Raw genomic sequence first — 16,220 nt, 5'->3', positions numbered from 1 at the left:
AATACTACTCCTACTAATGCCCCCACCGTCAATTGTCTATTTGGAAACATAGTGGGTGCAATCAAGAGCTGCGGAAGCTGCCTTCTGAACTTGTCTGTTTTTAACAATACTGGTCTGAGAGCCATCATCTGCTGCCTTCTCCTGCTCCTCAATTGGTCTGTTTTTAATAATACTTACATGGAATCAATCAACTGCTGCCTCCTCCTTCTCTTCAAGTAGCCTCTCCTCAATAATACTGGCCTGGAATCAATCAACTGCTGCCTATTCCTCAAGTAGCCTCTCCTCAATAATATTGGCCTGGAATTGATCAACTGCTGCCTCCTCCTGCTCCTCAAATAGTCTGTTTTTAATTATACTGGCCTGGAATCGATCAACTGCTGCCTCCTCCTCCTCAAGTAGCCTCTCCTTGATAATACTGGCCTGGAATCGATCAACTGCTGCCTCCTCCTCCTAAAGTAGCCTCTCCTCCATAATACTGGCCTGGAATCAATCAACTGCTGCCTCCTCCTCCTCAAGTAGCCTCTCCTCCATAATACTGGCCTGGAATCGATCAACTGCTGCCGTCTCCTCCTCAAGTAGCCTCTCCTCGATAATACTGGCCTGGAATCAATTAACTGCTGCATCCTCCTGCTCATCAAGTAGCCTCTCCTCTATAATACTGGCCTGGAATCGATTAACTGCTGCCTTCTCCTGCTCCTCAAGTAGTCTGTTTTTAATAACACTGGCCTAGAATCAATCAACTGCTCTGCTGCCAGAGAAACTGGAGATTTGGCTTAACTGGCAGAGTTTTCCTTGGCTCTGCTGTCCTGCCCAGCTAGTAGTGTGGCGTCAGAGAGGGTAATCAGTGCGGCGGGTACCATCGTAACACCGCAAAGAACGAGGCTCTCTTGCCACAGTGTTGAGATGCTGACTGTTGTGAAGATGAATCGTGCCTGAATTAATAATACTGGCCTGGAATCAATCAACTGCTGCCTCCTCCTCCTACTCCTCCCCCTCAAGTAGCCTCTCCTCAATAATACTGGCCTGGAATCGATCAACTGCTGCCTCCTGCTCCTGAAGTAGTCTGTTTTTAATAACACTGGCCTGGAATCAATCAACTGCTGCCTCCTTCTCCTCCTCAAGTAGCCTCTTCTCAATAATACTGCCCTGGAATCGATCAACTGCTGCCTCCTTCTGCTCCTCAACTTGTCTGTTTTTAATAATACTGGCCTGGAATCGATAAACTGCTGCCTCCTCCTTTTCCTCAAGTAGCCTCTCCTCAATAATACTGCCCTGGAATCGATCAACTCCTGCCTCCTGCTCCTGAAGTAGTCTGTTTTTAATAATTCTGGCCTGGAATCGATCAACTGCTGCCTCCTCCTCCTCAAGTAGCCTCTCCTTGATAATACTGGCCTGGAATCGATCAACTGCTGCCTCCTCCTGCTTTTCAAGTAGTCTGTTTTTAATTATACTGGCCTGGAATCAATCAACTGCTGCCTCCTCCTGCTGCTCAAGTAGTCTGTTTTTAATTATACTGGCCTGTAATCGATCAACTGCTGCCTCCTCCTGCTCTTAAAGTAGTCTGTTTTTAATTATACTGGCCTGGAATCAATCAACTGCTGCCTCCTCCTCCTCCTCAAGTGGCCTCTCCTCAATAATACTGGCTTGGAATCAATCAACTGCTGCGTCCTCCTCCTCCTCCTCAAGTAGCCTCTCCTCAATAATATTGGCCTGGAATCAATCAACTGCTGCCTCCTCCATCTCCTCAAGTAGCCTCTCCTCAATAATACTGGACTGGAATCTATCAACTGCTGCCTTCTCCTGCTGCTCAACTTGTCTCTTCTCAACAATACTGGCCTGAGAGGCGAGTAATCTCATGCTGCCTCCTCCTGTTCCTCGACTTGTCTCTTCTCAACAATACTGGCCTGAGAGGCGAGCAATCAACTGCTGCCTCCTCCTGCTGCTCAACTTGTCTCTTCTCAACAATACTGGCCTGACAGGCGAGCAATCTACTGCTGCCTCCTCCTGTTCCTCGACTTGTCTCTTCTCAACAATACTGGCCTGAGAGGCAAGCAATCAACTGCTGCCTCCTCCTGCTGCTCAACTTGTCTCTTCTCAACAATACTGGCCTGGGTGCAATCAAGTGCTGCCGCATCCTTCTTGTAAACTTTTTTTTTTCAATATTTTTTGTCACTATTTTGGCACTTTTATTCACTATATTTTATTATTATTCCTATTATTATTATTATTATTATTTTTTTTTTTTTCATTATTTTTGCGCTCCCCCCCCATTTTTTTCATTGTAATATCAACTGCAACTAAACGAAACTATACCCTATCAAACTCCCATTATTGTAGCTGCAATTATTCAGCTGTTAGAGCAAGGTTCGTTTTCAGTTCGGACGAATCCGAACTTCAGGACAGTTCGCCGGATTGAACCGAACCGAACTTTTCAAAAGTTCGCTCTTCCCTACTCTTTAGCATACTGGAAAAAGAGGAGCACAGAAACCTAATGGACCCCTTTAAAGTTAATCAGATCTCTTGAGATCTAATGGTGTGTCAAACAGCAGTTTACCCCTTCTAAATTAAACTTGTGACAGAGTTTCGATGTAGGCATGATCTTAGCGTAACTGATAAATTTCCTTTTGGCAAATGTCCAAAAAGAATTATTTATTGGAATGCAAAACTGTCTACTGTTAAGTTTGGTGAAGGTGAAATAAAGGTTTTCCATGGTTTGGCACCTTACTTCTATTAACCCCTTAGTGACCGCCATGCTGCCTTTTCACGGAGGCCACTAATGGGCTTTATTCCGATGCGTACGCCTTTTAACGGCGGACGCATCAGAATAAATCACAGCCCGGCGTCGGCAGCAGAGCGGGTGATCAGCGGTCAGTGTGACCGCTGACACCCTCCTATAACTGCCCAGAGTGGAGGATTCTCCGCTCCGGGCAGTTTAACCCATTAAATGCCGCTGTCAAACCATGACAGCGGCATCTAACGGGTCCTGGTGGATCCCGGACGGCGCCGTGGGTCAAATACGTGATCACGATGTCCCGCGGCGCCGTCCGGTCCTCCGATGTCTCCATGGTGATCCCGGGGTCCTAATGAAGGTCCCCGGGGTCACCATGGATATGCCTCATGCTGACAGGGGTGGCTGTGGCTATTGCCTGTTAGCATGAGGCATGATACAATACATTGCAATACATCAGGTACTGCAATGTAATGTATCAGTGATCTAAATATTTTACACTAGTGTACAGTAATGTACACTAGTGTTAAAGTAAAAAAAAAAGTGAAAAAAGTGTGCACCAAACACAACACAGCTCCCCCCATAATAAAAATGCATTACATTCGCCATACACAATAAAAGTTGACATAAAAGTGATCCAAAACACAAATCCTATACATATTTGGTATCGTTACATCCGTAACAACCCAATCTATAAAACTATATCAATAATTATATCGCACGACACACGCTGTAAAAAAAAAAAAAAGAAATAAAAATCCACTTTAGAAAATACGTCATAAAAGAGATCAAAAAGTGTACATATAAAACTTGGTATCAATAGAAACTACAGATCTTCCCGCAAAAAATAAGCCCCAAACCAACTCTGTCTCGCAAAAGATAAGAATGCTATAGATCTTGCAATGCGGCTACAGTTTTTGTGGGTTTTTACTAGGAAGATAGTTTCTATTGCGCCAAAGTGATAATAGTTAAAAAAACCTATATAAATGTGGTATCGCCGTAACCGTAGTGACCCAGAGAATACATGTATTATGTTATTAGTTACCGCCGATACAGATTTTTACGGCGATCGCCGTTATTACCAGTATAACGGTGGCCACCGGTAACGGACATTGCCAGTGCAGCTGAACGTTTTCATCTCTTCTCACAGTGAATCCACGGTGAGAGGACATGAGAACATGTCACCCCCCCTGTCCCCAAAATTAACCCTAGTGACCTGGTCACTGACCCTCCTCTCCCTGGGCGGCCATCTGATCCAAGATGGCCGCCACCATCACTGTGAACAGACTCTGTTCACAGTGATGGAATTTCTAAAAATGATCAAAGCTCCATTCTCTCCACCACCGGAGGTGGCAGAGAGCATGGGGCAATGATCGGGGACCACCCGGTGTGGTCCCAGTACAAGCGATCAGTGGTATATACTATATACCACTGATCACTTGTTCCAAATGGTGCCGGCACTTTTTTACCCGTCACCAAAGTCAAGTGCCCTGGATTACCCGTAAACACCCCGGATTACCTGTAACCACCCCAGATTACCCATTACCACCCCAGATTACCCGTAACCACCCCAGATTACCCGTAACCACCTCAGATTGCCCGTCACCACCCCAGATTGCCCGTCACCTCCCCAGATTGCCCTTCACCTCCCCAGATTGCCCGTCACCTCCCCAGATTGCCCGTAACCCCCCAGATTGCCCGTAACCCCCCAGATTGCCCGTAACCATTGCAGACAGCCCGTTACCATCGCAGACAGCTCATAACCACCACAGATTGCCACAGACTGCCACAGACTGCCCGTAGCTACTCCAAATTGCCCGTCGACACCCCAGATTTCCCGTCGACACCCCAGATTGCCCGTCGACACCCCAGATTGCCCATCACCCCCCCCAGATTGCCGGTCACCACCCCCAGATTGCCCATCACCACCCCAGATAGCCAGTGAACACCCCCAGATAGCCAGTGAACACCCTCAGATTCCCCGTAACCACCCCATATAGCCAGTAAACACCCCCAGATTGCCCGTAACCACCCCAGATTGCCTGTAACCACCCCAAATTGCCTCTAACCACCCCAGATTGCCCGTAACCACCCCAGATTGCCCGTAACCACCCCAGATTGGCACAGACTGCTCATAACCACCCCAGATTGCCCATAACCACACCAGATTGCCTGTCGCAACCTCAGATAGCCAGTAAACACCCCGAGATTGTCCATTACCACCCTAAATAGCCAGAAAACACTCACATATTGCCTGTAATCAAAATGACACTCCTTCCCTTCTGAGCCCTGCTGTGTGCCCATACAGTGGTTTATGCTCACATATGGGGTACCATTGTACTCAGGAGAAGCTCCGTTACAAATGTTGGGGTACTTTTTCTCCCCTGTTCCTAGTTAAATTAAAAAAAAATTCAAACTAAACAAACATGTTATTGGAAAAATTCATTTTTTTTCTTTTTTTACTGTCTAGTTTTGAATACTTTCCTCCAATACCTGTGGGGTCAAAATGCTCACTACTTTCCTAAATGGGGTGACTTTTGGGGGGGGGGGTTCTATTCTGCAGACATTACAGGGGCACTGAAAACGCACCTGGCGCTCAGAAACTTCTTCAGAAAAATCATGCACTGAAAATGCTAATTGTCGCTCCCTTCCTGTGTGCCCATACAGTGGTTTACGCCCACATATGGGGTACCGTTCTACTCAGGAGAACCTGCGTTACATATATTGGGGTGAGCTTTCTCTCCTCTTCCTTGTGAAATTGAGAAATTTCAAACTAAATGAACATATTATTGGAAAAATTAATTTTTTTCATTTTTACAGTCTTCTTTTGAATACTTTCCTCCAATACCTGTGGGGTCAAAATGCTCACCACACCCCAATATGAATTCTTTAAGGGGTGTAATTTCCTAAATGGGGTGACTTTGGGGGGTTTCTATTCTGCTGACACTACAGGGGCGCTGAAAACGCACCTGGCGCTCAGAAACTTCTTCAGAAAAATCTGCACTGAAATGCTAATGTGCCCATACAGTGGTTCATGCCCACGTATGGGGTACCGTTATACTCAGGAGAACCTGCGATACATATATTGGGGTGAGTTTTCTCCCCTGTTCCTTGTTAAATTGAGAAATTTCAAACTACACAAACATATTATTGGAAAAATTCTATTTTTAAATTTTTACTGTCTTCTTTTCAATACTTTCCTCTAATACCTGTGGGGTCAAAATGGTCACCACACCCCAAGATGTATTCTTTGAGGGGTGTACTTTCCAAAATGGGGTGACTTTTGGGGGGGGGGTTATTCTGCTGACACTATAGGGGCTCTGCAAACGCACCTGGCGCTCAGAAACTTCTTCAGCAACATCTGAACTGGAAATGCTAATAGGCGCTCCCTCCCTTCTCAGCCCGGCTGTGTGTGCATACAGTAGTTTATGCCCACATATGGGGTACCATTGTACTCAGGAGAACCTGCGTTACAAAATTTGGGGTGCATTTTCTCTAATTTTTATTATGAAAATGAGATACTTTAATCTTAACAAATATATTATTGGAAAATTTCTATTTTCCATTTTTTTCCGGCCTAATTGTGAATACTTTCCTCCAGCCCTTGTAGGGTTAAAATGCTCATTATACCCCTAGATTAATTCTTTAAGGTGTCTAGTTTCCAAAATGGGGTCACTTATGGAGGTTTCTAGTATACAAGCCTCCTAAATCAACTTAAAAAAAGAACTGGACCCTAAAAAAAATCTTTTTTTCTTAATTTGCTGATACACTTCTAAGCCCCGTAACACCCTAAAAATTTCAGAATCACTAGCATTTGTTAAAGCATCACTGAGCTATAAGCGCATAAAGTGAGACAGGTCAGATTTTGAAAAAGGAGCCTGGTCATTAAGGTCCAAGTAGGCTTGGTCCCTAAGGGGTTAAAGGTTAATGTACATGCTATAGCATAAGGAATAAGCAAATTTATAGTCCTAGTGAAGCAAAGCACTTTGCTTATCAGCCCGTTGCCTTTGAACTCGGCTCCACTCTGGGTGCCTGGAAAAGCCTAATGCAGTCTTAGGAAGAGCGGAGTTTAAAGGCAGCTGGCTGACAAGCCAACCACTGAGCCTAGCAAAGCAACTCTCTTTGTAAGTGCTGTAAATTTGTTCATCCCTATAAAGTATACCTAGGCATTTTACAAAATGGTATACTTCCAACTTTATGACAACAGTTTGCAGAAAGCCCGTTCCTTTTCCAGCATGACTGTGCTGCTATAAAAACAAGTTCTCTCTATATATATGTGGTATGGTGTGGAGTTTGGTGTGGAGGAATATGAGTGACCTGCATACAACCCTGAACTCCTTTAAACTCCTTCTGGGTGAATTGGAATACGAATAGCTAGCCAGACTTTGTCCATCAATGCCTGATCTTACAAATGCTGAATGGATACAAATGAACACGGACACAGTCCAAGATCTAGTATAAGCCTTCCTAAAGAGTAGAGATTTTGCTGTTAAAGGGGGGCCAAGTCCAATAATTCTGTAATGGGATCATAGCTTTTAAAGTTGTTTTGATCCAATTTTAGAAAAGTCGTAAGGATTACAGTTGCCTAGTTGCTGTGCTTTAACCCTTCCTTGTATATAGCAATATTAGGAGCTGATACAAACAAGCTCAGTTATAGAACACAAAGAGTTATAGGCTAGCCTATTCATGGCTTTCTTGAAAATGCATTCATTTTTGTAAATCTGTAAAAATAATGGATGTAAAGGTCTACAGCCTCATATATGAGATTTTATAAAGATGTTAAGCTATTTTGTTAGTTATATTATTTCCTTGTCTGTAAGCATCCTGCGAGGCTGCACATATACGAGGATAATTATGAAACGTCCGCCTGAGGTGTATGCCTGCCGTATGCCCCGCTTGCCTGATGGGTGGGTTGGGGGAGCTTGGGTGTGTGGGGCAAGGTGGGATGGCCTCCTCCTGCGCCTTATTTATCATGATTTACACCTGGGCGCAGTGAACCCTGCCAGGGAAAAAGGGGGGGCCTAATATAAGACCAATGTACTTGTATGCCGGTCTTCATAAATCCCCCCCCCCCATAGTGTTAACTTTCCTGGGATATATAACAGAAGCCTCAGAAAGCAAGAAGAAAGTCATAATTGAAATGATCAGGGTTTAGCCACAGCAGTTGTGATTTTTTAGTTGTGATTCAGCTTTTACATTAGTGGACATAACCTATAGGCTGCTATAGCTCCGTGATCTCATCGCAAAAGGAAACATGACTCATTAGTTATATGTTTCTCTGTATAATAGAGGATGTGCAGTTGACAAAAGACAGTCCACCAAAATAACAGAGAGATTTTTTGTAGGGCCCTCCATGCACAATAGTAATAGGCTCTTTAAATGAGCATGAATCTTTGTCTGCCCTATAACATTAATAGAGTTTTTAAAAACAGCTTAATAAAGTGACATTAATTTAACAATATACTACTATGTTATGGATGTCTAATTTAAAGTGCATTGGTCCCATGTCATGTTCCATGTTTTTTCTGCCAAAACTGATAAAAGTTTAAAGAGCATTACCATTATTCAATTTTTTTCATACCTGTTGTTCATAGCATTTGTTAAGTCTGTATTTTACAACATACAGTACTTTTCTACTTATTCTAGAAGATCTTTTCTCGCAGTTTATTAATGACACTCCACAACAATATCAATAGTTTCTTACCGAAAGCTCAATGCTGAAGGACCTGCATTTCAGTTCATTATGTCAAGATATTGATCAAAACACCTCTAAAAATGTCTTTGATATCTGATCCACTCCATTAATGACTGCAGTTGACAAGTGGAAAGAGACACACAAGGAAGTGGCATTGGAAACATTTCATTATTACATTTACTTTGAGCCGAAATCAATAAGTTTCACTGTTACTGATATGCAGTTTTAATAAACATACCACTCCTGCTGGGGTCTTGATTTTATTACAAATGTCAAAACAAGCTGCATGTTAACATTTTCATCTTTGTTTAATCCACGGTCCAGGTCATTTAGAATTTTTTAGTTCAAAATTAGGAATACTTACTGTACATCTGGCATTGCAGATCAGGTTTTATCAGACGTTTCATGCACTTAAAGGAACACAGCCTTAAGGTATCTACAATAATACAAACAAAGGTAAACAGAGTTTCAAACCTTGCCCAAGACAATATTAAAGCTAGACATTCATATTTAGTTTGATGCTACCTTAACCTCCTTCCTCCCGGGCCAATTTTGCATTTTAATTTTTTTTTCTTCTCGTGTTTATAAGGCAGTAGCACTTTTTTCGTAGCATTTTTTCACCTACAGACCTACATGAGGCCTTATCTTTTGTGACAACTTTTCAAAAAAACCTAGAAGTTGAAATTGCTCAATTTTAAAGGGTGTCATTTTTTGTGCCACAATCTGTACTTTCTATGGGTAGCTTGCTTGCATATATGTGCCTTTTTGGCCATTTTTTATTACAATTTTTCTAGATTTGATGTGACAAAAAAATCAGCAATACCAAATATGTTTACTTATATTTATTTATAAAACAGGGAAAAGGGGATGATTTAAACTTTTATTAGGGGAGGGGATTTTTTTTTATTAATGAAATAAAAAATATTTACACTTCACTTTAACTTTTAGTCCCCCAGGGGGACTTTTAGTTTTACTGCACTGATCTCTCATAGAGATAAGTGCAGTATAGTTATCCACCACTGATTGATTAGATCAGTGCTGAATTGCTCTGGACTGCTGGAGCCCAGAGAAATCGATCATCAAGTCATGATCAGTGTCATTGCAACTCTGAGGACCAGCCGGGTAGGATGAAGGGATCAGCCCAGTGGTGTAGCTACCATAGAAGCAGGGTAGGCAGTTGCTATGGGGCCCGTGTAGGAGGGCGACCCGGGGGAGAAGGTAAGAGCATGTGTCCTACTGCTTAACCCCTTATGTACTGCAGTGTGTAAATGTCCCAATGTTTACTTACATGCTGCAACACAAAAACGGGATAACAAGCAGAAGACAGAGATCTCTGCTTCACTGTACTGATAACCTCTGACCTCTTTTCTCCAGCTGCAAGTAGGAAAGGAAAATGTGCAGAGAGCCATGCAGAGGTCAGGGTTTATCAGTGCACGAGCAGTAAAGCATATACATATATATATATATATATATATATATATATATATATAGTCAAAACACAATATTGACGCGGCACTCGTGGAAGTCGGTGGGTGCAAACTGCAAACCAGAGATCACCCGGTGTTCAATGTATAAATTAAATACTGCAGCAGCACTCCGATATGTTGAAAAAAAGTGAACAGAGGTTTATTCAATCCATGAACAGGGTATGCGACGTTTCAGTCTTTCAATCAAGACTTTTCTCAAGCATGTGAATACATCATTACACACGTGTTTAAATAGCTTAAATCACATCAATCAATCAATATAAAATCAGTGAAATTCAATACATAATTAGTGCAAAATATTGTGATCATATCTCAAAAATCAAGTGTTAGATATAAAGATAATCGGGGATGTATCATAATCCTATTCCACATCCATAATGGTGACAAAATTGTGTAAATCAAGAAAGTGACAACAGTGAGGTAAAAATAATGTACTTAATGATATAAATAATTCTAACAGAGCACCTGGGTCTTCATCACCACACGTCATCAGTAGAGACTTGAAACAACGCCCGCCACCACACAGTGCACGCCTTCCTGGAACGCAGATTGCTTCCGCACTTGCGCATCAGAGACTCCCGTGGAACACAAAAGACGCTCCACGTACAGCCTCTGGTATAGAACGTCAGCATCATGTGGACCAATCAAAGGCCATGTGCAGCCGTTACAATGTTACATGATATTACATGATATGAAAGGTCCTACTGGCAACAGTGAGTCCATGTATTGAAATGATACTTCCCGGTGATATACACACATATTTTCATTCATGCTAGGACGCGTATCTCTAAAGCACACCAATTAGCACGGGATGCGGAGGTCTTGTCCGTTACCCAGATAAGTCCACCCGTCTTCAGCATACTGTGACGCACGAGGTATAACCGCATATGAGTCCAGACACCGATTCCCGTGGGGGCTATAGGGCGATCCGTCCAAAATCATTCATTCTTCACCGTATTTAGGACCAATATAGACTATATGTATAACGCTTTGAAAACGCATGAAAAACGCAGAAGGCATCTCACAAGTAAGGATGTACAATATGGGTATCTGATGAACAATCATGGTGATTATCCCATTTCGGCTCTGATGAAATAGCTTGATTCAACTGGAAGAAATGAAAAAAAGAAAATTAGAATCATAAATTAGAATTTAGGTAAGTATGATGTACTCAATTACTCCGAAGGCAGGTAAGTAACATGAAGGTCAATCATAAGGGGGTAAACATAATTCATACACGGCAATATCTCAGCAATATTTTAAATTCCACATTGAGTCCGGTCGGTTGTAAAGTTTTACGTTTATGTATACACATTAGTTTTCTTTTTTTCAGCATGGCATGTCTATCTCCACCCTTGGATAACACTGGGATCTGATCAATAATGAACACCCTCAGATCGTGTTCACCATGGCCTACTTCACAAAAATGTCTTGAAACAGGTAAGTCACCCCGTTTCTTTCGTATCGTGTACCTATGTTGTGTGAGTCGAGTTCTCAAGTCATAGGTCGTCTCGCCAACCTACAGCAAATTGCACGGGCATTGGAGGATATACACTATCCAAGAAGAACCGCAATTCAAATATCGTGTGATCCTATATTTGTTCTCTGTAGAGGGATGTGTAAACCACTGACCTTTCTGTATGTACCTACAACTCACGCAATGGCCACAGGGAAAATAACCAATTGTCTTCGGTCCTAAAAATGTAAGCACCGGGGGATTGACAACTGGGATCTCACTTTTCACCAACTTGTCCCTTAGACTGCTAGCACGTCTATATGACATCAACGGCCTCCCTCTGAGTTCTTCAATTTCAGGGTAACTACGTTGCAAAATGAACCAGTGTCTATTTATAATTCTTGCTATGTTACCACTTTGAGAATTATATGTCGACACAAAAGGAATTCTTCGTTGCTTCTGTCTGTGTTGTCCTGTCGTCAGTAGGGTCTCTCTGCTCAGTTCCGTCACAGAATTCACATGTGTAGTAATTAGTGATTTGGGATAACCCCTTTGTTGAAAATTATTAGCTATTTTATCAAAAGCTTTCTTCAAGGCTCTATCATCCTCTACAATTCTCTTTTCCCTTATGAACTGGCTTTTAGGAAGCCCCCGAACCATGTTTGGTGGATAATTAGATGTAAAGTGCAATAAGGTGTTCTTGTCCGTCTCTTTTGTGTATATGTCTGTCCTTAGTTTGTTACCATCTTTGTACACCACTGTGTCTAGAAATGTCACCTGTTTGTCTGATTTCGTCAGTGTGAACTGTATGTCATTATCAATGGAGTTCAAATACTCCCAAAATTCCATGAGCTCATTCTCATTGCCATTCCACACTAGGAAAATATCGTCTATGAATCTCCACCAGCCAACCAACTTGTTGGCATGGTGGGACCCATAGACATAACTTTCCTCAAATTGTTCCACAAATAAATTGGCATAGGCTGGTGCCATGTTACTGCCCATGGCCGTACCACGAAGTTGTAGAAAAAACTTTTTGTCAAAAATAAAATAGTTACTGGTTAGTACCATTTGTGTAAGTTCAAGTATCAACGATTGGCATCCTGTTGACAAGTTCGTTCTTCTCAATGTATTTGCTATTGCTGAGAGCCCTTTCTCATGTGAGATCGATGTATATAAACTAGAAACATCCAGTGATGCTAGGATGGTAGAATTTGTGACAGGGATATTGTTGATTTTGTTGATAAAATCTGATGTGTCCTTAATGTATGATTTAATTTTTAAGACATGTGGTTGGATTATCCTATCTGGGAATATCGCTACTTGACTCATCAGTGACCCCTTCCCAGAGACAATAGGGCGGCCAGGTGGGTTTGTAAGTGACTTATGAATTTTTGGTAATATATATAATTTCGCTATGACGGGAAACTCCACCCACAGGAAATCATATAATTTCTTATCAATGAATCTGTTTGTAATTGCCTGATCTAGAATGTCTTTTAGCCGTTTTTTAAAAACGTCAGTGGGATCACTGTCTAGTTGTCTATAGACCATCTCATCTTCCAACTGTCTGTATATTTCTGCTCTGTACATAGATGTATCCATGACTACAATTCCACCCCCCTTATCTGTGGGGTTATACCTCGTGCGTCACAGTATGCCGAAGACAGGTGGACTTATCTGGGTAACGGACAAGACCTCCGCATCCCTTGCTAATTGGTGTGCTTTAGCGATACGAGTCCTAGTCCTAGCATGAATGAAAATATGTGTGTATATCACCGTGAAGTATCATTTCAATACATGGACTCACTGTTGCCAGTAGGACCTTTCATATCATGTAATATCATGTAACATTGTAACGGCTGCACATGGCCTTTGATTGGTCCACATGATGCTGACGTACTATACCAAAGGCTGTACGTGGAGCGTCATTTGCGTCCCACGGGAGTCTCTGATGCGCAAGTGCGGAAGCAATCTGCGTTCCAGGAAGGCGTGCGCTGTGTGGTGGCGTGCGTTCCACGTGCGTTCCAGTGAGGCATCTCGCGGATATGGCTGTTTAACAGTTGTTTCAAGTCTCTACTGATGACGTGTGGTGATGAAGACCCAGGTGCTCTGTTAGAATTATTTATATCATTAAGTACATTATTTTTACCTCACTGTTGTCACTTTCTTGATTTACACAATTTTGTCACCATTATGGATGTGGAATAGGATTATGATACATCCCCGATTATCTTTATATCTAACACTTGATTTTTGAGATATGATCACAATATTTTGCACTAATTATGTATTGAATTTCACTGATTTTATATTGATTGGTTGATGTGATTTAAGCTATTTAAACACGTGTGTAATGATGTATTCACATGCTTGAGAAAAGTCTTGATTGAAAAACTGAAACGTCGCATACCCTGTTCATGGATTGAATAAACCTCTGTTTACTTTTTTTCAACATATCGGAGTGCTGCAGCAGTATTTAATTTATATATATATATATATATATATATATATATATATATATATACAGTGCTTTGTGTTGTGCGTAGGGTAGGGGGGCCGCTTAAATTTTTTTGCTATGGGGCTCCGTAAATCCTAGTTACACCCCTGAATCAGCCCTCTACGCATCGCAGTTGGGTGATCCCCCCTTACTAGACACAAGGGATGGCTATTTAAATACATTTAAATGCAGCTGTCAGCTTGATAGCGGCATCTAAATGGCTAATAAGCCGGGTAAGGTGATCGGCCACACCGGCTAATACCCATGGTTACCGGCTGCTGATAGGAGCTGTGAGCCATGCGCTGCAAAAAGGGCCCACACCGTGATCCCTCAATGCTCTCCCCTTATTGTGGCCAGACGAGTAAACTCATCCTTAGGGGGTAAAGGCAACCTGTCACTACTGTGATGTTGACCAAACCATGGGCAGCATAACAGACTGGCAGGACACCTGATTACAGTGAAACATGATTGACTTTGCAATGACTTTGCAATCTCAAAGTAATATGGTTGTAGGTTTCACTGTCAACAGCGCTCCAAATAATCGGGGCTCATGAAAGTACTAAAAGATTCTCATTAACTACTTATGGATGTAGCACTATTTCATCTGGTAACCTGCACCATTGCTATTTTCACTGTTGCTCTCTTATCAGCCGAACAATGGAAAAACAATGGTGTTATGAAAAAAAAATAAAAATAAAATAAAACTAAAAAGGTTACTGTAATAAATGGTATTGAATGTATTGGCATTTTTTATTATATAGAGGCCGTCTTACAAGTGAATCCCCATTTATTTAATTTTAGAGACAAGCTAACAAACCATGGCAAAGTATTCCTTTGCAAAGGACAAATATTATTTCGGAGAAAGACTTCCAGAATGCATATTTAGAAAGTACTAAAATTCTCAGTTGCTTGTTATTCGAGTCAATTTTTTCCCGATGCTCGGGTGCTCATTTCAAATAACAAACCCCATTGAAGTCAATAGGAGACTTGAGCATTTTTGAAGGAAACAAAATCTCTGCACAGGCAAAGTTGCGTGAAAACCTGGAAACCTCAGAAAATGATGGAAACACCACAGAAATAGACATGAAACAGCAGGGGCAACAGCCTGATGGTGACCCTCAAGGCACATTTTGAGCAACAGTGTAGAAGCGAGCCTCCAAAAAATCATGAGTGAGAGCCTGGAGGTAACCCTCAAAAACAATTGGTTTGGAAAAGCAGGGTGGTACATCCCTGCATGACCGTCTGTGACTGAGATTGCAGGTGAACCCCCTAGATTTGTAGTATGGCACACCTTGGTGGTGAACCCCTAAATTACATAGTTTGGCTGAGATTGCAGTTTACAGTATTGAGTTGAATCACATGATGACTTTTTAAGACGCAGATTGCAGTTTACAGCATGGCGGTGAACTCTAGAGTTACCAAGTTGGATGAGGTAGTAGTTAAACCACCCAAAAATTTTGCCTGACACAGAATGGCGGTGACAACAGAGTGACCATGTTAGACTGAGGTAGCAGCTGAACCACCCAAAAATTTAGCCTGGCACAGCATGGCGTTGACAACAAAGTGACCAAATTAGATGATAGTTAAGGTAAAGTTAGATAAGGTAGCAGGTGAACCACCCAAAATTTCAGGCTGACACAGCATGGTGGTGAAAACAGAGTTACCAAGTTAGATGAGGTATCAGGTGAACCACCCAAAAATTCAGCCTGACACAGCATGGCGGTGACAACAGAGTGACCAAGTTAGATGAGGTAGCAGCTGAACCACCCCAAAATTTTGCCTGACAGAATGGTGGTGACAACCGTGACCAAGTTAGATGAGGTAGCAGCTGAACCACCCAAAAATTCAGCCTGACACAGCATGGCAGTGAAAACAGAGTAGCCAAGTTAAATGAGGTAGCAGGTGAACCACCCAAAAATTTTGACTGACACAGCATGGGGTTGACAACAGAGTGACCAAGTTAGATGAGGTAGCAGGTGAACCACCCAAACATTCAGCCAGACACAGCATGGCAGTGAAAACAGAGTTACCAAGTTAGATGAGGTAGCAGGTAAACCACCCAAAAATTCAGCCTGAAATAGCATGGCGGTGACAACAGATTGACCTAGTTCGACTGAGGTAACAGGTTAACCACCCAAAAATTCAGCCTGACACAGCATGGTGGTGAAAACAGAGTTACCAAGTTAGATAAAGTGGCAGGTGAACCACCCAAAAATTCAAAAACAATTGGTTTGGAAAAGCAGGGTGGTACATCCCTGCATGACCGTCTGTGACTGAGATTGCAGGTGAACCCCCTAGATTTGTAGTATGGCACACCTTGGTGGTGAACCCCTAAATTACATAGTTTGGCTGAG

The sequence above is a fragment of the Dendropsophus ebraccatus genome, chromosome 6 (assembly GCF_027789765.1).
Source record: "Dendropsophus ebraccatus isolate aDenEbr1 chromosome 6, aDenEbr1.pat, whole genome shotgun sequence".
NCBI lineage: Eukaryota > Metazoa > Chordata > Amphibia > Anura > Hylidae > Dendropsophus > Dendropsophus ebraccatus.
Note: the sequence above shows the minus strand (reverse complement) of the source record.